This window comes from Phyllostomus hastatus, unplaced genomic scaffold (assembly GCF_019186645.2).
Source record: "Phyllostomus hastatus isolate PE091 unplaced genomic scaffold, TTU_PhHast_1.1 phas_scaffold_501, whole genome shotgun sequence".
In the NCBI taxonomy this organism is placed as follows: Eukaryota; Metazoa; Chordata; class Mammalia; order Chiroptera; family Phyllostomidae; genus Phyllostomus; species Phyllostomus hastatus.
The window spans coordinates 49,990,155-50,013,872 of NW_025334033.1; the positions used below are offsets into that span (position 1 = coordinate 49,990,155).

A 23,718-nucleotide genomic window follows, 5' to 3' on the forward strand; every position below is an offset into this window, starting at 1 on the left:
GAATATTTGTTCTAAATCTGTGGAATATGCCACTGGTATTTTAATAGGAATTGTGTTGAATCTATAGATTGCTTTGGGTAGTATGGCCATTTTAATGATGTTGATTCTTCTAATCCATGAATATGGTATATGCTTCCTTATTTGTATCTTCCTCAGTTTCTTTCTTCAGTGTCCTTTAATTTTCTAAGCACAGGTCTTTACCTCCTTGGTAAAATTTATTCCTGTGTACCTTATTTTTGTTGTTGTTGTTGTTGCCGTGGTAAAATGGGATTTTCTTAGTTTCTTTGTTAGTTCATTATTGGGGAATAAAAATGAAATCGATTTCTGAGTATTGATTTTTGTATCTTGCTACTTTTCTGAATTCATTGATCAGGTCTAGTAGTTTTTGGTAGAGTTTATAGGATTTTCTACGTACAATATCATGTCATCTGCAAATAATGACAGTTTTACTTCCTCCTTTCCAATTTGGATGCCTTTTATTTCTTCTTTTTGTCTGATTGCTGTGGCTAGGACTTCCAGTACTATGTTTAATAAGAATGGTGAAAATGAACATGACTGTCTTGTTCCTGATCTTAAGGGAAATGCTTTTATGTTTTGCCCACTGAATATGATGTTGGCTGTAGGTTTTTCTGTACATGGCCTTTATTATGCTGAGGTATGATCCCTCTATTCCCACTTTGCTGAGAGTTTTTATCATAAGTGGGTCCTGGCTTTATCAAATTCTTTCTCTGCATCTATTGATATGCTTATGTGACTTTTATCTTTCATTTTGCTTATGTGATGTATGACATTTATTGATTTGTGAATATTGTACCAACCCTGCATCCCCGTGATAAATCCCACTTGATCATGGTATATGATCTTTTTAATGTACTGCTGGAGCCATTTGCTAATTTTTTTTTTTTGAGGATTTTAGCGTCTATGTTCATCAGGAATATTGGTCTATAATTTTCTTTCTTTGTTGTGTCTTTACCTTGTTTTGGAATTAGAGTAATACTGGTCTCATACAAAAGAGCTTGGAAGTCTACCCTTTTCTTGAATTTTTTGGAATAGTTAAAAAGGAAAGGTGTTAGTTATTTGAATGACTAGTAAAATTTGTCTGTGAAGCCATCTGGTCCAGGACTTCAGTTTCCTGGGAATTTTTTGATTATTTTTTCAACTTCATTAGTTGTTATCAGTTTATTCAGGTTTTCTGCTTATTCCTGATTCTGTTTTGGATAATTATATGTTTCTAGAAATTTACTAATTTCTCCCAAGTTGCCCCATTTCTTGGCATAGTTGTTCATAGGTATTTTCTTACAATCCCTTGTATTTCCATGGTATCAGTGGTTACTACTCCTCTCTCATTTCTGATTTTATTTATTTGGGTCCTCTCTTTTTTTCTTAATGAGTCTGGTTAAAGGTTCATCAATTTTGTTTATCTTTTCAAAGAACCAGCTCCTGGATTCACTGATCTTTGAATTGTTTATCTACATCATTTATTTCTACTCTGTTCTTGATTATTTCCTTCTTTCTATCCACTCTGGGCTTTGTTTGTTGTTGTTTTTCCAGTTCTCTTAGTTATAGTGTTAGATTTTTTATTTCTGTCTTCTTGAAGCAGGCCTGTAATGCTTTGAACTTCACTCTTGGGACTGCTTTCGTTGTGTCCCATAGGTTTGGGGTTGTTGTGTGTTCATTTTCATTTGTTTCTACGTAATTTTTGACTTCTTCCTTGATCTCACTGATAACCTATTCATTATTTAATAACATGTTATTTAGTTTCCATGTATTAGAATATTCTTGAGGGTTCCCCCCACCCACGGCATTGATATTTATTTATTTGTTTGTTTTAAAGATTTTATTTATTTTTAGAAAAAGGAGGGAAGGGAGAAAGAGAAGGAAAGAAACATCGATGTGTGAGAGAAACATTGATCGCACACCCCCAACCTAGGACTGGCCTACAACCCAGGCAATGTGTCCTGACTGGAAATCGAACTAGTGACTTCCTGTTTTTCCAGCCAGTGCTCCATCACTGAGCCACACCAGCCAGAGTTGTTTTTGAGTTTTTTAATTGAAGTTGATTTCTAGTTTCATGCCATTGTGATTCAAGAAAATGTTTGATGTGATTTCAATTTTCTTCAATTTGTTAAGACTTATTTTGTGTCCTACCGTGTGGTCTATCTTTGAAAATGATCCATGTGTACTTCAGAAGAATGTGTATTCTGCTGCTTTGGGATGAAATGTTCTGTAAACATCAATTAAATCCATTCAATCTAGTGTAGAGTTTAAGGTCACAGCTTCCTTGTTAACTTTTTGTCTGGAAGATCTACCCATTGGTGACAGTGGGGTGTTAAAATCCCCTACAATGACTGTATTACTGTAGATCTCATCCTTAAAGTCCACCAAGATTTTCTTTATATATTGAAGTGTTCCCATATTAGGTACATATATGTTTATAAGGGTTATATCCTCTTATTGAATTGATCCCTTTAGTACTATGTAGTGACCTTTGTCTCTTGTTATGGCCTTTGTTTTAAAATCTATCTTGTCAGATATAAGTAATGCTACCACAGCTTTTTTTTGTCTCCATTGGCATGAAATATATTTTTACATCCCTTCATTTTTAGCCTGTGTAAATCTTTTGTTCTGAGGTCCCTTGTAGACAGCACTTATAAGATCTGTCCAGAAGGTATACAGCCATGTAATATGAAAAAAAGAGAAACATTTATTGAAGATGATACAGGATACAAGAAATACTGTACATAGGACAATGACTCCTCAGTCCCTTTCAAAGTAGGCACCTTGGAACCTCACACAGTTCTCCCAATCTCCATCAACTGCCCAGTCACATTTTCCTGAATCTCACCAAGTGTCTGAAATCTCTTCCCTTTCAAAGGTGATGTGAGTTTTGGGAAAAGCCAGAAGTTTCAGGGCACCAAATCTGGGCTGCAGAAGGGCTGAGTCACCTGGGTGATTTGATGTTTTGCCAAAAAAACTCTGCACAAGACACGATGCATGAATGGGTGTGTGGTCATGATGAAGCTGCCAATCACCAGTTGCCCATAGCTGCAGCCTTCTGAATCATCCAAATCATTTCTGCAGAGGAATGTTCAAGCTTAACACAAAATTTGAGGCAGATTCATCGCTCTACTCACTCAGGCATTTTGAATGCAATGGCCACACAGTACACATGCTCATTCAATGATATCTACTGCCCCCACTGACTAGTACTGTGATATTGTCATTGTTCATTCATGTGCATTCCAGTCCTCTCCTTGGCTGACAGGTTACATTGACGTTGCATAAAACTTTCTCATTATTTAAGAATGGCTGGACTTTTTGTGGACAGACCTCATATATGTGTCATGTTTTCTTATCCATCAGCTACTTTATGTCTTCTGATTGGAGCATTTAATCCATTCATATTTAAGATTATTTATAGATACTTTACTCATTGTCATTTTCTTCCTTTATACCTATGCTCCTCTCTCTATATATTTCTTCTTAAAGCATTTCCTTTAACATCTCTTGCATTGCTGGTTTGTTGGTACTGATCCTTTAGCCTTTTTTTTTTTTTTGTCTTTTTTTGTTGTTGTTGTTGTTTTTGTCTAGGAAGCTCTTTATTTCAGCTTCAATTTTAAATGATAGCCTTGCTGGATACAGTAGTCTTGGTTGCAGGTCCTTGTTTTTCATTACTTTGAATATTTCATGCCAGTCCCTTCTAGCCTTAAGTGTTTCTATTGAAAAATTAGCTGACAGTCATTGGAGGTAACTAACTTGTTTCTCTTGCTGCCATTAAGATTCACTCTGTCTTTAAACTTTGCCATTTTAATTATGATGTTCTTGTTGTTGGGTTCATCTTGACTGGAACTCTGTGCTTCCTGAATTTGTGTGACTTTTTCTTTCACCAGGTTAGGGAAGATTTCTGTCATTATTTCTTCAAACAGGTTTTCTATCCTTTGCTCACCTTCTTCTCCTTTTGGTATCCCTATGATGCAAATACTGTTATATTTCATGTTGTCTAAAAGTTCCCTTAAACAATCCTCATTCTTTTTAAGTATTTTTTCTTTTTGTTGCTCTGATTGGGTGTTTTTTCCTACCTTGCCTTCCAAAAGGCTGATTCAATCCTCTGCTTTGTTTCAGATACTGCATTCTTCATTTTCAACTGGTTCTTATTTATAGTTTCTACGTCCTTTTTCATGCTGATGTAGTTCCACTAAGTTCCTTGTAGTTGAAATGAAATCCCTTGAGTATCCTTATAACCATTCTTTTGAACTCTATGTCTGATAAATTGATTGCCTCAATTTCATTTAGCTCTTTCCCTGGTGATTCCTCCTTTTCTTTTGTTTGGGGGTTCTTTGTCTCCCCATTTTAGCTGGCTCTTTTTGTCTGTTTCTACATATTAGATAGATCTGCCTTGACTCCCTGTCCTTGTGGGGTGGCCTTATGTAGTAGGAGTCCTGTGAGACCCAGAGGTACAGTCTCTTTGATCTCCTGAGCTGGACACTCTAGGAACATCCCTTGTGTGGGTTATGTGGGCTCTCCTGTTGTATTTGGGTCTTAATTGTTGTTGGCTCATTCATTGGTGGGATCACCCCTCTGGCTGGCTGACAGAGAGGCACAACATCCACCCCATTTTATACACATTGCACAGGTGCTGACAGAACAAAACACACAAAAAAGAGCCAAAACAAGCAAAAAACAACAGCAGCACCAAAATCAATTTCAAAAAGAGCAAAGAATAAAAAATAGTAAAAGAAAAAAAGAATATGAGAAAAAACAAAAAAAAGAAAAATGATTATATGAGGAAAGAATGAAGAGAAACAATAAGAGTAAGGAATAGAGCCCTGACTGGTGTGGCTCTGTGGGTTGAGCATCATCCCACAAACCAAAAGGTCACCAGGTCAATTCCAAGTCAGGGCACATGCCTGGGTTGTGGGCCAGGTACCCGGCTGGGGCATGCAGGAGGCAACTAATCAATGTTTCCCTCACACATAATGTTTCTCTCCCTCCATTTTCCTTCCCTTTCTTTATCTCTAATAATAAACAAATAAAATATTTGTTTTAAAAAACAGTAAGGAGTAGAAAGAGGAAAACAGCAAAGAAGAAAGAAAAAGAATAAAATTAAGAAAAGAAGAAAAAGAAGAAAAGAAGAAAAATTTTTCTTCTTTCTTAAGGAAAGAAGAAAAACAGTAAGAAAAGGAAAGAGTAAGATAAGAGATCTGAAAGAAAAATAGACAAAAAGAAAAAATTGAAGAAAAAATAATAAAAAGACTATGAAAAAGAAAAATAACAAAAACAATGAAAAAGAACAAAGTGGAATTCATCTCAGCTGAATATAGTCCCTGCCTGCTGGGTTCTAACCTTTGGAGAGAGCTCTGATGTTGTCTGAAGCTGGTGTAAGCCAATGTCAGATGCTGTCCACATCTAGCTCTCAGCGGCCAGTTCAAAGCTTCAAGTGACCCACAGTTTGTGGCTATTTCATCTAGGCTTGGCTATGCCTGGAATAGGCCACACTGCACTGCAAGGTTGGCTTTTAACAGCACAGGTCCTAGGGGTAGGTCAGCAAATGTCTCATGGCACCGCAGTTACTTTCGTCTAGCTGCCTGTGCCTGCTGACCTATAGTTGGTCAGTCTTTGTCTAGTTGTTAACCTGCTTCTGAGAGGGCTTCTGGCAGAACTGGGAGAGTGGGACCCCTGGGTCTCCTGTGGGAGGTACTGTTCAGACTTTAGGGGAAGGTGGTGGGTATGTTCCCCAGCCCCTTAGCCCCACATCAAAGTCTGTCCAGGATTACTTCACTGAACTTGGTAGGGCAGGGCCCCTAGTAGGGCTTGTGTGGGGCCTCCAGAGCTCAGAGTTCAGGTCTGCTGGAATCAAGGAGGGTGTTTCTATGGCTCTCCCATGAGGGGAAGCACCAGTCTTAATCCTGGGAAAGTGTCTGGAATGGCCATGCCCTAAAGTCAGTATCTGACACCCCCTGAATCTGCCCATGTTGCTGTCTTCTCAGCAGAGGTTAAGATGCAGGGTGGGGCAAGCAGGATTCCATAAATTGGGGTGAGCAGGATTCCAGAGGGTGGGGTAACTGTTTTTCCCCTGGGAGGGAGTTGTTCTTCTCAAGAAAAATGGCTGCTGTGCTATCAAGGTATGTCCTAGTGCAGGGATCCTAGCAGCTGGCTCCCCCACGTCTCTACCCAATGCCTCCCACTCCAGGCTCTCCTCAGATGACTCCAGTCCATGCCACCCTCCCTTCACCGGAGCACAAGGTGAGTGGCTATGAAAGTAAAACGTATGCTATGACCCCTTTAAAAATAGCAGTTTTGTCTCCAGTGGGTTTCATCTCTCCCTGGCAGACAAAAACCCTGTGGCCTTTCACTGCTGGATGCTACGTGGGCAGCTGACCCCAGCAATGGTGCTCTGTGCTTGGGAGCCTGGTCTGGGGTCCAGGCTTCACTCCTCTCAGAGGGAAGCTCCCACTGCCATGCTGTAACCTCAGTCTGCCATAATGGCATTGCATTAAAAGGACATGCTATTCCTGTAATTTTCTACTGATTAAGGTTTCCTTCACAAAAAATAAACAAATATACTAAATGAATCTAAAAAACATGTTACGCAAAAGAAGTTAGATAAAAAGGGGACAGTAGACCCCCTTCCTTATCCATGGTTTTACGTTCCACTGTTTCAGTTACCCACAGTCAACCACAGTCCAAAAGTATTAAAATTCCCCAACCTTTGACATCATCTGTTCCTGACATCCAAACATCAACATCATCATGTCTCGATACTCCAGAATTATCCAAAGGAGATGATGATCCTTCTGACTGTGAAAATTAATAAAGTGAAACCTCACTACTTCTAAATAATGAATAGGAATCTTAGTAGACTTTAGTAGAAGTCTACTGTGAGGAAACCTCCTGACCCCGGAGTCATGGGGCCAGAAGGAGGAGCTCTCATACAGTTCCACTAGAGGCCCGTTACAGGAAGAACTGTCAGTTATAGTCCCCAACAGGAAAGGATCACCAGTTATAGGCCCCAACAGGAAAGGTGTACCTTGCATCTCCCACAAGAAATCAACTACCCCAGCAACTCAATCAATAAGGAACTCTCATCACCCTGGACTCCTGCTTTTATCCAATGAACTTTCATGCAAAACAACTTCCAATTTCCTCTTTTTTCTCTGTAAAATAATGGTCCTCTCCTTTGTTGTTGGACTTGCCAAGGGCTTTTGCTATAGTTTGCTTGTCCCAAATTGCAATTCTTTGCTGTGCCCAAATAAACCCATTTTTGCTAGTAAAATAATGGACTGTTTTACTTTTAAAGTCAACATGATGTATAGTTGGAAGGTCAATGGTTTCCTAAGACTCTGTCAACAATGACTTCATCAATCACCTCACTTGATCTCATGTAGGCATTTTATCATCTCATATCAACACACGAACGATGAATATAGTACAATAAAATATTTTGAGAGACCACATTCATGTAACTTTTATTACAGCATATGTTACAATTGTTCTATTTTATTGCTTTATCAATCTCACATCATCACAAGAAGGTGAGTAGAGTAGTACAATAACGTATTTTGAGAAAGATACTACATTCATATCATTTTTATTATAGTATATTACCATAATTATTCTACTTTATGACTGTTTTTAATCTCTTAATGTGCCAACTTTATAAACTGACTTTATCATGGATATATATGCATAAAAAAACAGTATATTTAGGATTTGGTACCAACCGTGGCTTCAGGGATACACTGGGGAATCTTGAAACATATCCCTCATGCATATGGGGGGAACTACTATAGATATTACTCCATTTATACGAAATTCAAGAACAGACAGAATTAGGAAGTAGCTTCAGGGAGTGAGGGCAAAACTAAATCAAAAGGAACATGAAACAACTCTCTGCTAATCATTTATGTAAACTGAGTCACAGCTTTGCAAATTATCCAACCCTACTTCCATGTAAAAATTAACATCCACTCAAAAAAAAAAAAAAAGAACAGGAAGATAACTTCACCAAAAGGAAATACTTAAAGGTTAATGATCATATTTAAAATGATCAAATAAATACAAATTTTGGAAACCAGTTACTACTTTGTCCCTATCAAATTAGAAAATATTTTTAAATGATAACACTGCTGGTAAAGATAAATATTTCAATCTCATATCTTGCTAATGAGAATGTAAATTGGTACAACATTTGTAGAAAGCAACTAAAAAATGTATACCTTGACTTGATAATTCCACTTACAGGAGTCTTTTTTTTCTTTTTAGATTTTATTTATTTATTTTTAGAGAGAGGGGAAGGGAAGGAGAAAGAGAGGGAAGAAAAATATCAATGTGTGGTTGCCTCTTTCGCACCTCTTACTGGGGACCTGGGCCAGGCATGTGCCCTGACTGGGAATCGAACTGGTTACCCTTTGGTTTGCAGCCAGTACTCAATCCACTAAGCTATACCACCCAGGTAGGAATCTATCTCAAGAATATAGAAACGCAGACAAAGATTTATGTTTGGTAATATTCCCTGAAGTCTTGTTTATGATAATTGGAAATTTATTCATCTCAATGTGAACACTATGGAAATTGGTTGCATAAATGATGATATATCCATCAGCAGAATGTTCTTCAGCTATTTTACACTGTTTTCACATAATTGCAATGATATTAGAATATGTTTTTAAAAAGCAGACTCTAAAATTATATCATAGTAAAAATATACATGAGGAAAAAATAGAGACAATAAATGTTGATGTAATTTTTAAAAAAATAATTATGAGTCAACATCATGGAAACTATAAACACATCTCACAAGTATCTGGGCTTCTTTGTAAGAACACAAGTGATACCCCTCACTCACTAGGTCTACTGGAGGGGGGATAAAAGAGAAATAATAATAACAATATTCACTAAAGGAACATACCATTAAGTATTATTCCAGACACAGATGAATGACCAACTAACCAAATGATATCAAAGTCCTTCAGGATATGTTAACAAATCTATAACAAGAAAGTTACAAAATTCAATACAATGCAAATATATACCAATCATGTTTAATTTGAGTCAGAGAAAATAGTGAGATGATGTAGTGATTTTCCACAGGACTGAGATCAGCTCTTTTACAAAGAAACCAAAGAAGGGAAAGGCACAGCAAGAAGTCAAGCCAGCAACCTGATTTCCCAGGAAATTAGTTCGTACTTGGCAAAGTATGGGCCTCATATTCTAAGGAAGCAGAACTCTACAAATAGAGATGAGACACATAAAATTCAAATACTCTGGGAAACATATATACTTTTCCCTTTGCTCTTAAGATCTCCAAAAGAGAGTAATTAATGCCTATTAAAACATATGAAAAGTTAAAAGCCTAATTTAGAGTTAACTGTTCTATAAACACAGAATAAGTTTCTTTCAAGATGCTAAGTAAATCTCAGAAGTTGTAAAATAACTGTTTTTATAGTTTTTGAAATGAAAAGTAAAATGCCATGATATTTCTCACCTTCAACTAGGATTACATGAGACTACTTTCATACTAATGTTATTAATTCTGGATTTTAAATTTACCAAGGTTAATAAAAAATTCTTGTAATTCTTCTCCTTAATGTTTTTACACAGGACAATCCTTGAATTTCCATTAAAAAAAAAAAAAGCCTACCCTGGCTGGTGTGGCTTAGTGGATTGAGCACCAGCCTGTGAACCAAAAAGTCACTGGTTCTATTCCCAGTCAGGGCATATGCCTGGGTTGCAGGCCAGGTTCCCCATTTAGGGGCATGCGAGAAGCAACCACACGTTGATGTTTCTCTCCATCTCTTTCTCCCTCCCTTCTATTCTCTAAAAATAAATAAAATCTTTAAAAAATAATAATAAATAAAGCCTTAGTATTTGATCTTCCTTTAGAAAAAGACTACACAATATAATTAAAAAGAAGAGCCTTCTTGCCCTGACTGGTGTGGCTCAGTGGATCATCCCATGAACTGAAAGATCACTGGTCTGATTCCCGGCCAGGGCACATACCTGGGTTGTGGGCCAGGTCCCTGGTTAGGGGCATGCAAGAGGCAACTAATCGATGTTTCTCTCTTTCTCTTTCCCCCCTCCCTTCTCCTTTCTAAAAATAATAGCTATTTTTAAGATAAAAAGATAATAGGGTAGATAAGAGAGAGGGAGAAAAGGGGTATAATAGAAGCCTTTTCTTCCTAAAAAGTCATATATTTAAAAATCTGCCCCTGATTTCCATTAAATGGTCTAGAATTGAAGCTACTCTAGAACTATAAACACAAGGTTGCCCGGTATGCATAAAAATAGCAGCTGAACTTCATTTAATGTTCAAGTATTAAGTAATATAAGAATGAAATTACACTAGCTATTTAAAACTGTGGGTTCATATATTCCTTTTTTTCCCCAAATTACAAGGTAAAGTTTATTTTAAAAGTTACAGAGGTAGTAGAAGTGCCCCTGGAGCTTAGGAGAGAGAGGGAGAGAGAGATGTGCCTTGAGGGATGAAAGAGGGAGGAGAGGAGAGGCTGCTCCAGGAAAGAGAGAGCAGCTGGTGCATTTATTCTAAAATGCTTCCCACAGCACCACGACCCCAGCTGCCACCCTAGATCAATAGGCCAACAAATTGCTACTTGGGAGAATTAATAACAAAGCAGGAAAGTTTATTAAACTTTTTAAACAAGCAAATAAACAACAAGTAATGGTCTCAACAAGTGGTGCTGGGACAACTAGATATACACATGCAAAAGAATTAAGTTGGGTCCCTTTCCTCCATACCATTCACAAAAATTACTCGAAATGGATCACAGATCTAAATGTAAGAACTGAAACTACAAAAATGTTAGAGGAAAACATAAGCATAAATATTCATGACCTTGTATTAAGAGACAGTTTTTTAGATATACCAAAAGCACAAGCAAAAAAAAAAAAATAGATTCATCAAAATGAAAACTTTTTGTGGACAAGATGAGAAAAGTGAAAACACAACCCACATAGTGGAAAACAATATTTACAAATTGTTTATCTGATAAGGGATTTGTATCCATACAGATTTTATAACTCATAACTCAATAATAAAAAACAAGTAGTCCCACTTTTTAAATGAGCAAGGAATCTGAATAAACATTTATCCAAATGGCCAATAAACCCATTTAAAAATTCTCAACATCATTAGCCTACAGGGAAATGCAAAACAAAACCTCAATGAATTATCACATCACATCCTAACTCTAATGGCTATAATAAAAAACCAAAGATAATAACAAGTGGTGGTGAGGATGTAGAAAAAATGGAATCACCATTCCCACCATATGACCCAGCAATTCCACTACTAGGAAAATACCTAAGAAAAATGGAAACACATGTCTGTACAAAAACTTCTACGTGAATGTTCATAGCAGCTTTATCTGAATAGCCAAAAAGTGGAAACAACCCAATGTCTAACAACAGGAGAATAGATTTTAACAATTGTGATATATCCATATACTGGAATACTACTCAGCAACCAAAAGGAATATACTTATACACAAAATAGCAGATAAATCTCAGACCAATTAGGCTGAGTGAAAGAAGCCAGATCATGCTCTCAAAAAAAGGAGTATATACCACACAATTCTTTTTTACATAAAATTCTAGAAAATGCAAACTAATCTATAACAGCAGATTAGTGGTTACCTCTACAGGTGGAGAGATAGATTACAAAGAGGCACAAGGAAACTTTTAGAATACTAGGTTCCTTATTCTGGCTGTGGTGTATAAATAGGTAAAAACTCATCAAATTGTATACTTTAAATATGTGCAATTTCAATGCATGTCCATTACACCTGAGTAAAGCTGTTTAAAAAAATGCATATGCCATGCTGGGGGAACAGAAGCATAGTAGTATTTCTGAAATGGCACATCTGAGTAAGAAAAAAGGAGCAAAAGTATACTGACACCTTTTAAGTATGATGAACCTTTTAAAAAGTGAAACATTACCTGCGTCCTACATGGTAATAGCGGAATTTTCAGCATATGTTAATAGAGCAAATAATTGAAACCACCAAAGCTACTGTGACTTCACTCTAGGCTTTAGAGATTTTTTAAATTCACCCTGGATGATGTGGCTCAGTGGACTAAGTGCCAGCCTGCAAACTGAAAGGTCACTGGTTTGATTCCCAGCCAAGGCACATGCCTGGTTGTGGACCAGGTCTGTGGTTGGGGGCGTTCAAGAGGCAACCAATCAATGTATCTCTTATACACCAATGTTTCTCTCCCTCTCTTTCTCCCTCCCTTCCCCTCTCTCAAAAAATAAATAAAATCTTTAAAAAAAGATTTTTTAAATTCATCTCAACATTTATATAGATATGTATGATATATAGATACAAGATATATATAAGAATATATATCTTTCATATATGTATATACATATGTACAAAGGTTCTAAATATACATGTGTGTATGTATACACACATATGTATATGATGAACATATTACTTTTGTCCACAGATAGTATCTGATGAGCAAATGGATTTGAGAACCCTTTGCGAACAGCAGAAAACATGCACCGCACTCCAAAGAGGTACAGGCAACAGAATGCAAACTGTTGATAAGGATACTCAATGTCCAGAAAACTGAATATTTAAAATATTACCTTAAAATAGAAGTCGGGCCTAATGAAAAATTTATCTAATAAATTCTACAGCCACGCTTATAATCCCAAGAATTGAGGGATTAGCTATAACACTGCTAATCTGGGTATAAATAATTAAGAATTTACTGTGACTTAAAGGCAAAAATATAGCTGAATTAAAATATTCAAGTTTTTCCACAGATTGGACTAAAAATAAGATAACAGAGGCAAGAAGTCGATTGTTTATGATGTCTAAATGAAGTCTAAGTTTCATAGTTTAACTTTATAAACGAGACTCTTTTACAATCCATGCAAAAACAGAGAAAAAGCTTTGACCTCCTATCTGCAATCCTGGATCCCTACAATAGTAGTTAACATTTACTAAGCATTTTCTATGAGCTATGCACTGTGTTAAATGCTTTACATGAATTATCTCATATAATCCTCAAAGCAATTTATTTTACAGCTGAGAAACTGAAGCTAAAAGGGTTAACCCGCCTAAGGAAGTAGGATTGGATTTGAACTCAGGCAACTGAAGTTCATTTACTTGATGTCATAAAACTCAACCCTCAATCAGGATCTCCCACTGAAATGTATTCAGTACATTTATGTATGCCAGAGAATATTAAGAAAGATAAAACAAAGTCCTGACTGCAAAAAATGCATAACCTTATGAAGAGATTAAATAGCACAACAATATGATAAAATACCAAAACCATATGGTTCTAAAATTACTCTAGAATATAAGAGAAAGACAGCATTAGGAAATGAACAGCTTTATTTTTCTACAAATTCCTTGTTTAATAAAGATGTGTTTACTTTGAGAGAAAAAGGTCCCAAATATCAGGCTGCTCAGAAAAATAACACACAGTATCAACTTTAGAAAACAAATCGTAAGACTATTATACTAATTATTTTCCTAGAGGATGCATTTGACATGCCAGCTCTCTTTAACAAAAGTACATTGTTACATCTGTGTCAAACAGCCCCACATAACACACTCATGTGGGGTATAACATACATACCTCTAACTCAAAGCTGCTCTCAGGTGCTACTCAACTGAGACTGCCTTTGCAGTTAGGGAAGCGACTACGGAACTAATATATGAATGAGAAGAACTGTACTCACCACATAACAAGGTTATTTTGGTTGATAAAAACCATACTTCCTTTTTATGTTAAGTCATAAAGAGCTATCAAAATTAAAAGCAGAAATTATAGGATAAGACAACTACTAGGAGCATCAAAGGAAGTGAAAATGGACTAGACTCAGGACACTATGAATTAATGAACATGGGAGGGACAAGGATGGGGAAAACAGTGAGCATATGCTGAAAATACTAGGGGAGAGGATCTGGTGAAAATTTTGGTCTTAGACAAGCACCTGTGTAGAGAAATAACAGAATAAGACTTCCAAACCCCATCATGTGTTTAAGAGTCATCCTCTCCTTCCTCAGCCTCTTTCTCATCCTCCTTGATCAACCCTAACTGTTCATCACCCCTACCTTCATTACCATCATCATCCAGTAGGTCCCCCTCCTCAGCAGGGTCATCAGCACCTCCCTCAGACTCCGTCTTCTCATTTCTTTGGGGAGCTGCTGCTCTGCTTCTCCTCCAACTTGCCATTCTTCATCGCTGCTCCTTGTCTGCTCTGTTCCTTTTCAGTTTTGTCCAGGCTTTCCAGTAGAGAATCCATTTTTTGTTTTTATCTGGGTCAATTCCTTCTTAAAGGTTTGAAGGTCACCTCCTTTTAACTTTCCAGACTTGGAAGAAGGTCCTCACTGTCCATTCTTAGAACTGAAGCCACTGTTTCCCTTTTGTGAGGTGTTTCCTGGCACGCACTGGCATTTTCAGGGCACTATGGCCTGAGCCACTGGAGGAGGAGGAGCAACACATGCAGGGTGACTGTACATCCTGTTAAAACAATCCTGTTGAAAGTCGCATTCCAAGTGAAAACAGAAGCCGTACGTCTCCACTGCAGATCATTTCACACCTGCTTTTCCTTGGTTCACTTTTAGCTCTGCAGCCAGATTAATGTATAAAATCTGGCCGGCAATCATTCTGCCATTCTCTCCTGCCACTGAGGCTTGGGCACTTCTCTCATTAGCATATTGAACAAAGGCAAAGGCCTTATGAACAGAGCAACCCACAATTCTGTCATATTTTGAGAAGACAGCCTCCGCATCGGATTTCTAGACCACAAGAGTACGGAGATTCCCAGTGAATACATGGAGTTCAGGGAGCAAGGCTGTGTCTTGTTGGTAACATTGTTGGCCATTGTCTTTGATGATGAGGTCTCACAAAGCCAAAACCGGAGGGAGAAGAGAGAGAATTGATGCTGAACCTCCTACTCCAGGGTTCTATGTGGAAAAGCTGACCGCTGCTCCAGGTCAGCAACGCAGCCGCAACTACTCAGCCTCCCTCTCTTCACAAAATGGCCATGAACAGCTTTTGATGTAACATGTCAATGTTAAGATTTTTAGAAATAAAGACCAGTCCTACAAATGAGTATTTACAGTTCATTTTCTTGACAATATTTTCAATACAATACTTAGTACTGCATTCCTTACAAGAATAAGACTTGGCTATCATAGAAAATATCATCCTTTTATACCACCAATAATGAAATAATTTTCAAAAATAAGAATAAATCAATTCTTTAAGATGGTTAACATTCAAAAATTATGTTCATTGATGACACTTAAAGAAAGCCCATTACATCATGAATGCTACGGAAATTACACATCTGCTTTTTCATCACAGACAATTTAAGAGATAATGCAGCTTTTAAGTTTTCTACAGATGCAGAAAGATTTTTCTTTCACCTCTGACAAAATCCTTAACTAAGGACTATACAGGACTAACTTATGAAATAAAATCTACTTCTGATCAAATAGTGACAAGGACTGTATTAACTGTTCAGGAAGATAAATTGATCTTTCTAACAAGCATTTCAAACTATTTTAAAACCATTAAATCTATAATGTTCAATATTTTTTCCTAGCAGTAAGGTTATTGGTTCCCACTATGAGTCAACAAAAACTCATACGTATTTGGAATAGGATCACGTAATGCCAGAGACACATCCCATGACCACACGATAAAATATCAGACTCCATGTTTTAGTCTAATCCACCAAACTAAACCAACCACAAAGGCAAAATGATAAATGCTTAAAACACAGGTAAAATTTTAAAGTCAGCTCTGGTTTTCCTAACTGCCCCTAGTCACAGTATCTGCAATATTAGTCCCTCCTGGAAAAGGAAGTCTATAATAGGCCTAATATTATTGTAATTATTATTAATTAACATTGCCACATGCTGAGTGCCCACTACGGGCAAGGCACTATACAAAATGCTTTTCATTTAATTCTCACCATCAGCCTAGGAAGGAGGATAATGTAAGCCCCATTTTGTGGATGACAAAATTGAGGCTAAGAGAGGTTTAATAAACTGCCCAATTAGCAAATAACAGAGCCAGGATTCAAAAACATGGTCATACGATTACAAAACTTGGACTTTGTCCACTCTATCATGCTTCCTCAGAACACAAATTATGCCCTTTTCAATTTCATAATATGGTAATGACAAATACACTTCTATGATCATCAGACAAATGTATGGTTCCATGAGATTTCAGGTTGAAAAAAAGTTTATCAAGATTAAAGAATACTGACAGCTAAAATTCCTAATTAAAAAGTTGGTTATATTAAAAATAATTAGATAAACCTTCATAAGTTACACAAAGCAGTAACTGTGAAACAACTGAAAGGTACCTGAGGTGTACTTTCGCACAGCTGACCAGGACAAAAGCACACTAACTTGTACTTTCTAAGGTCAAAGGTAGCCACAGTCGATCTTAAATAAAAGTACGAATTTTGCTTTTTTTTTCCTGTGCTACTGACCAGTGCTTTTATTCAGAAGTCAAGCAGTATTCTACAGCTTTCAATCCCTCCTCTTCCCTAACTAAAATGGAAAAAAAATCTGATCAAATAATCACTTTCCTAATTAACTATATACACCTTAACACTATAAACAAGTTACTACAATTAAGATTTTGCTATCTGATCAGAAAACTCATGGCTTTGATCCTGATTAGAAGAGTATAAGGTATCAGAAAGCAAGTGGGAAGAAAGAGAGTTTTGGTGGGGAAAGAAGTCACTGAACCTTAATTATTAATAAAGCAGCTCCTTGGTTAATCCATTTAAAATGACTAAGGTCTCTTCCTACTGCTTAATCCCAAACTCCATCAGAAAGGACCAGTGAGAAGACCTGGCCTATTCACAATTGCTGGAAACCTATTCCCAAGAGCTACAAGAAGAGACACAAGTATCCTATCTTTTTCTAAATCCACATGGTCCTACACAGGCTACCATCCTCTAGGACTAGCAAGCTGCAACTATTTAGCTGCATTCTGACATGCTTTCCTGAGTGGAAGAAAATAAAGGAAGAGTGAAAGCAAGCAGTAGAAACTGCACAGAACAAAAAATATGTACATGGGAGAATGTTGCAAATAGGCTCATCCTCCTTTACATATGTCACTCCAGGAAAACTGCCAAAAACAGCTCACTCCTCTAGACATACTTCCTGCAGATCCTCCAGATTCCTCCTTAAACACATGTCAGTATTCTCCTCATCCTCCCTTAGTTTCAATCCTCCTTTTGCCCCAAGATTTCCGGTGCATACTTTTTTAAACTTTTTTAACATTTATTTATTTTAGAGAGGAAGGGGAAGAGAGAAGGGGTGGGAGGGGGAGGGAGGGAAGGGGAAAGAGAGACAGAAATTTCAATTGGCTGCCTCCTGCATGTGCCCCAAACGACCTAGGTATGTGCCCTGATCAGGAATCGAACCCATGACCTTTCAGTGCATGGTACTACACTCCAACCAAGCCATTACCTGCCAGGGTTCCAAGTGCATACTTCATATTCTCAACAATATATGGCAATATCAATAGATGGCATCCTATGTATCAGTATCTGTGTCTCACATCTGAACAAACATCCTAAAGCCTTATTGCGTATTTCTACCTTTCACAGTGAGATTTCCAATATATTACTGAAACAGATTTTCTTTGCAAATAAAGGATTTATCATGTCAAGATAAAAAAAAAGATGGCAAATTTCAAAAATATATTTAAGGAGTACGATTGTTTCCTGTGCCCCTAATCCTATCAAGGAAACATATCCGAGTTCAGAAATCAGCAGAATTCAGGGCCTGTTCTGTAGAAATTAAAATCTATCGAACCCAATAGATGTGTTCTGGCAAGTCCAAAATAAAATGTAGCTTTTCAAGTACTCTATTAAATAAGACTTTTTTTAAGGTGAGAAGTTCACCAAGAAACCATTTCTAATAAAAGGAATTCTCCCAGCAAAGTAAAAATCAATCATAGGGGTTTTGTACTTTGGTAGAACTAGATTTTCAGGCACCAACATTCCCATTATGATTTATTGTATGGGTAGTTGGAGGGCAAGAAGCAGAGAAAGCAGATCAAAAGCCATGTATAAAAGACAAAACTTTACTAAAATAGAAAATAAACTTAATTAACTAGTGTTAATTGAATTCCACTTTTTAAGATCATTTACATGAATTATCTTTGATATGTTAAATTGAGTCTCATTAAATTGTACAGTCAGGAGCACCCAGTTTCTTTGGGACTTAAAAATCACTACAGATTAAGAAATCTCACTGTAAAATGAGTTGAGCAATCAAAGCTATTCATAGATAAGTATGATTAAATTATGGATGAATAAAAAGTCAACTGACTAAAGTTCATTTATTAAGAAGTAAGTAAGTAACCAAACTGGTCAATGTTCACACTTATGAAGGATGAACTTTTATATTTTCCCACACTTGATTATTAAGATTTTGCATTCCTCTAGTAGTTAGTAAAGAACTGAATGATCTATATGAATGATGGTTTAAAGAATCACCATTCTGGTGGTAAGGATACTACATTGAACTCAATACAAGGAATTCAAAAGCATTCATCCTTGGAACCTTTGTCTCAAAAATTTAGTAAATTCGCTTTACGAAAACATTGCTTATGTTTTTCAACTCAGGCATGCAATGATTATATTTTGCAGTTTTCCAAACAAAAATTTTAACATAATATAAAAATCTGAAATAGGACTAAAAATTATTTTTTTAAAGATTTTATTTATTTATTTTTAGAGAGGGGAGGGAGGGAGAAAGAGAGAGAGAGAAACATCAATGTGTGGTTGCTGGGGGCTGTGGCCTGCAACCAGGCATGTGCCCTGACTGGGAATCGAACCTGCGACACTTTGGTTCGCAGCCCACACTCAATCTACTGAGCTACGCCAGCCAGGGACTAAAAATTATTTTTGACAGAGAAAAAAACTATCTAAACACCAATGCAAAGCTACACCAATAGTTTCTTCACAATGTCACAAAACATTAATGAAAGGGTTACATAAACTCACCAACTTCAAGATTTTAACGAGAGTTGCAAGAATCTCTTTATATTCAAGCTGCTTTCTCTGTTCTTATAACTATAAAAACAAATCTAAATCAACACTTTCTAAATAATAAACCAACTATGTTTTTTACAGACAGCACAAAACATACATATATATTCTCAATATACCTTCAAGTACTATGGGGCATATTTAGGTCCCTCAAACAAGTTAAATTTACACAACATATGCCACACCTAGTCCATTATCAAGGGAGAAAACTATCAGAACCAAAGTGCCTGCTTAATAAACTCTTTACTTTGTTGTTAAGCCTCTGTTCCAGGTGCTTTTTACTGTCTAGTATTATCAGTATTTCTTCTCTCTTCAAAAATCTAGAAATCTAAAATACACAAGTATATCTGGTTCCCTTAAAAATGCTTTTACATTACATGTTTTGTATTAGTGTCAGGTCATGAAAAGTTTTAAGATACTTTAAAAAACAAACACCTTTTCTCACTCTTCTCTTTTAATAGGTATCTTATTTGGTTTTTGCTTATTTTCATATATGAACTGTCCACAAACGAGTCCATTTCAGTGTTAATCATTTACTGTCAATATGTCTGGGTACACCTAGGGTTTTATACAGACAATGCTTTACAGTAGGGTGGTAAAAAAAAAGGGGGGATAAACAAGGGTGCACAAATGAAACAAAGTGCACCCCACTGAAAAACACCACTCAATTTCATTTCTCTGCCTCAGATTCCCTTAAGTCCTTGTGCCAAAGATTCTCAATATCTAAAAGGAGGCACAACATGATATGTGATAAGGAAAACACAGGAGAAACTGAAGAAATTCAATAGAATGTATCACGAGCTAAGAAAGAATTAGCACAAAAAGAAGAAAAACAAAGAAATAAATAATAAGCCCAGTCCCTAGACACCTCTACTGAAGGGCTGCTTTTGCTGTACTGCATGTCCCAAAACAGTGTTTCAAACTCTTCTGACGGTCAGAAACACATTTTACACTGTGACCTAGTACACACATGCATGAGAAAAATTTCCTAAAACAATACTTTTCCTTACCAAGCGCAGTGCTAGTCCATTTCTATTTTCATTGCTGGTGGTAACCCACTAAAAACTGATTTTATAAATTACCAGTAAATCATAATCTGCAATTTGAAAAACAGGCTTAAAATAGAGTCTCCCTCATATTAAGATCTTTTTTCTTTTACAGCTTGCCCCTCTCTCTAGCAGGGTGGGCAGGTATTTTAAGGCTGCTCCCTTATTATTGTCTTCATTTAAAGCAAGTGGTTCTCAAAGCAGACCTACATAAGCATCACCTGAGGTAAATGAAAATTCCCAGGCCCTACCCAGACCTACTGAATCAGAAACACCGCGGGGCCCCGCAGCCTGTAGTTCACCAAGCCCTCAAGGTGATTCTGGTGCAAGCTCAAGTTTGAGAGCCACCTACCTCATTCAAGAACTCAGGTCTTTCTTCATCCTCTATTTAACAATCCAGTACACAGTCCTTACTCTGCACCAGTCACTATTCTGAAAGTTCTACAAGTATTAACTCTTGTGAAAAAAAAAAAAAAACAAAAAACCTATGAAGTAGGAATTTTATTCCCTACTACACAGATAAGAAAACTTTTGCACAGAGAGGTTAATGTTATCCAAGCTAAGCGGTGGAACTAGAATTCAAACTTATTTCTAACTTGGCAAGGGTATGTCTAGCCTCTTCATGACTCTCCTCTCTCTGATCAAGTCCCCAGTCCTATTCCTTTTCAAATTCCCCATCCTGTCAATGTCCTTATTTTCTAATATTACTGCTGTCATCCTGAAATAAATTTCTTTTTCGAAAACACTGGAATACAAGTCACTTAACCTTGCTGTTAGGACCTTTTCTCTGGTTCTCAATGGTATCTTAGTATTATAATGCTGAAGTATCTTCTATTTCTGAAGTTCTTAGAGCTTATTAATGGCCTCACTGATAACTCCTCACATCGCCTGTACTGGCCCGTTTCCACAAGACCATTGCTCTCTTCCTGAGCAACTGGCTCGCTTGCTCGCTCCTACTACGCCCTATCTTCTACTCCCTTCCTACAAGGAAATGATCCCTCCCCCACCCCCACCCCCGCCCACCTGGTGTATCTTTTTGCTAGACTCCTCTCTAACTGAAAGAACTTCCACTGCCCATCTAGACCCCTCGCCCCAGTCTCGAGCCCAGCTACTACTCCTCGAGGGCTTTTTTCTTGGTGTTCCGGGGATCCTCGGACCCAGAAGTTCCTAGTTCAGTTTTGGGTCTCCCGTCCCAGATCAGCGGTGCGGGGCTGGGCGTTCCCGTTCCTCTCCAAGCTATTCAAGGTCTCCACAGATCCCACTCCTAAGACCCGCAGCTCCTTAACTCTCGAGGAGCCCTCCTCCCTCCGACAGCTGCCTTTCTCGGGAGGTCCCCAGCCCCCACCCTGTCATTCCTCGACATCCTCGTTAGGACTCGGGTGGCTCCTGTCACACCGGACCCCGGCCGCCCCCGGTCTCCCACTCCCTCTAACCCGAGCCACTCCCAGTTTCACGACCCCCCATGTCTCTCCCCTTGGCCGCTCCTGGGCTTCCCGGGTTCCCCTTCTCCCTCGAATCCAAGCTACCCTGGACATTCCCGAGTCACCCCGTCCTCGTCCTCGGGCCAGGTCACTACCGGTCACCCTCCAGTCTGAGACCCCGGCCGCTCCTGTCTCCCCAAGGACCTATCCCACACACACCGGTGGTGGTCAGTCTACCAGACTGGAGCAGCACTACGTCCCAAGGGAGCTCCCGGCCTCACCCGATTGGGTCTGATCCCAGCCTACCTGGCCAACGCGAACTCCGCCGCCAGGAGCCGGGCCATTCTCCCACCAGCCCAGTCAGCGCGAACTCGCCGCCGCCGCCCCCGCCTCCGCCCTGGCCCCGGCCCGACCCGGCCCGCAGTCCAGGGCCCTGTCCTCTGGCCTCCGCCTCCGGAGTGCCCAGCTGGAGTTCTCCGCCCAGCGACAGCCTCCAGACCTCAGGGCCGCGTTACCGGCACTCACCTGCCACTACCCCCGACCAACTCCAGCGCCACTGCCTCTACCTCGGCTGCCAGTAGCCACCAAGCGCCACCGCCTCCCCCATGACAACAGGCCCACCCCGTTTTATACTTCCTATCTCTCCATTGGATAACGAGGCAACGGCTCTCTGTTCTGATTGGCTTAGTTTACCTGTCCGTCTTAGCTTTCTTACCTCCCCTTTTCCTGGACCCGTTTTTAGCTCCCGCCCGGTCCTGGAGCGATCCCGACCAAGCTTTAGTTGTAATTGGTTGATGGTTGGAGAGTTTGAAATTATGATAGGCTGTCTAAAGTGTCTGTTAAATCAACTGGCAAGGTCCGTGACGGCCAGGGTTGGTGCCAGCACAGTTTGGTTGCGCAGTAGAAAGCCAGGAAGGGGCAGAAGCTCACTTCTGAGGTTACCGGGGAAGGGTTAACTCTTTATTGTACGGATTACTCTGTAAACTAGTCCCTTTCTCCAGTTTATCGCTGCTCGCTTACTCCTAGGGTAGTACTTACGGAGTAGTGCTTACAAACAAAACACCAACTTCAAAAGTTTTGTTTAAGAAGTGTTTCCCACTCCTTGGGAGAAAACTATATAAATATCTCCTTTTCTTGAGGTCCCAATGCGCCCACTTACCTTGAAGTTCTTCTCAGAAGTCTCCATGTTAAAATGGAAAGCACAACTGTTTATTTAGCAACACTTCGATTGCAATTATAAACGTCGTTAATAAACTGAAGTGCCACATTGAGAGTGCTCCAGCTTCCACACTCACCACCCCTGGCTGACATCTGCGAAGTGACCAGGCAGCCTTCAGCAAGTTTAGACTAAATGGGCCACACTTTACCCTTGTGATACTCTGGAAATGAGAATTCCTCTCCCCTCACCTCCCCTCAAATTGATTTTAATGTTCAGCAGTTCTTAAATAGTCCTACTAGATGTGTGTCATATACTTAAAAAGCTTGCCTTTTTTTTCCCCCTAAACTGCTCCTCTTCCCAGCAGTCTAAATTAGGGCCATTGAATGAATTGCGGTTCTTTTCTCACATTGGCACAATGTGCAAGAATAAATGATTGCATTTTTTATTCATTTGGGTACAAATCACAGTGGGCACTTTTGAGAAATCTGGTGTTGCTATAAAAACTCTTGTGCTCCCAGAAATATATTCGTCATTAGCTTTTTGCTTTTCCTTTTAATTTCTACCCACTTTTCCTGCTTCTAAATAACAAAATGCTGTCCTGATTACTCTTTCAATGTCTAGATCAGATTTAAATGCACCTTCCACACAACTCCACCTATTATACACAAACCCATGGGCCATGACACACACACCCAGGGATCAAGAAGGCAAGGAGCTATTACCATTCACAAGCATTATTTTCTATCTGGAAATTTCTGAAGGACCAAGAATCTGAACTCTGGAAATTTTGTGCTTGCCCCTTTCTTCTTCTTGCTAACTCCTTGTCCCTGTCCCTTCTATTTATTCTCCTGTCCTTTGCAGAGTAAGCTACAAGGACTCTAAAACTGCTCTAAAGGAGTTTAATGGTACATTATCCAGAAAAGAGAGTTGTCCATTTTCTAGCCTATAAACTACATGCCTCTATCATCAAACTAAGCAGAAATTATTTCTCAGGTAACCACGCATAACAATAAGGTGTCT

The 23,718-nt window shown here is 38.5% G+C and overlaps 1 protein-coding gene and 1 pseudogene across 12 annotated transcripts in view; both read right to left on the reverse strand.

Moving 5' to 3' along the window:
• NUMB (NUMB endocytic adaptor protein) overlaps positions 1-22,162 on the reverse strand; it is a 132,227-nt gene extending 110,065 nt beyond the window's left edge. For 6 of the 12 annotated variants that reach the window (XM_045823950.1, XM_045823954.1, XM_045823945.1 and 3 more), the window contains exon 1: positions 21,846-22,053. The gene's annotated coding sequence lies outside the window, so the exon portion shown is untranslated. The other 6 variants (XM_045823953.1, XM_045823955.1, XM_045823959.1 and 3 more) reach the window with 4 other exon arrangements.
• On the reverse strand, positions 13,910-14,866 carry LOC123808959 (annotated as a pseudogene).
• Positions 22,163-23,718: the final 1,556 nt, after the last annotated feature.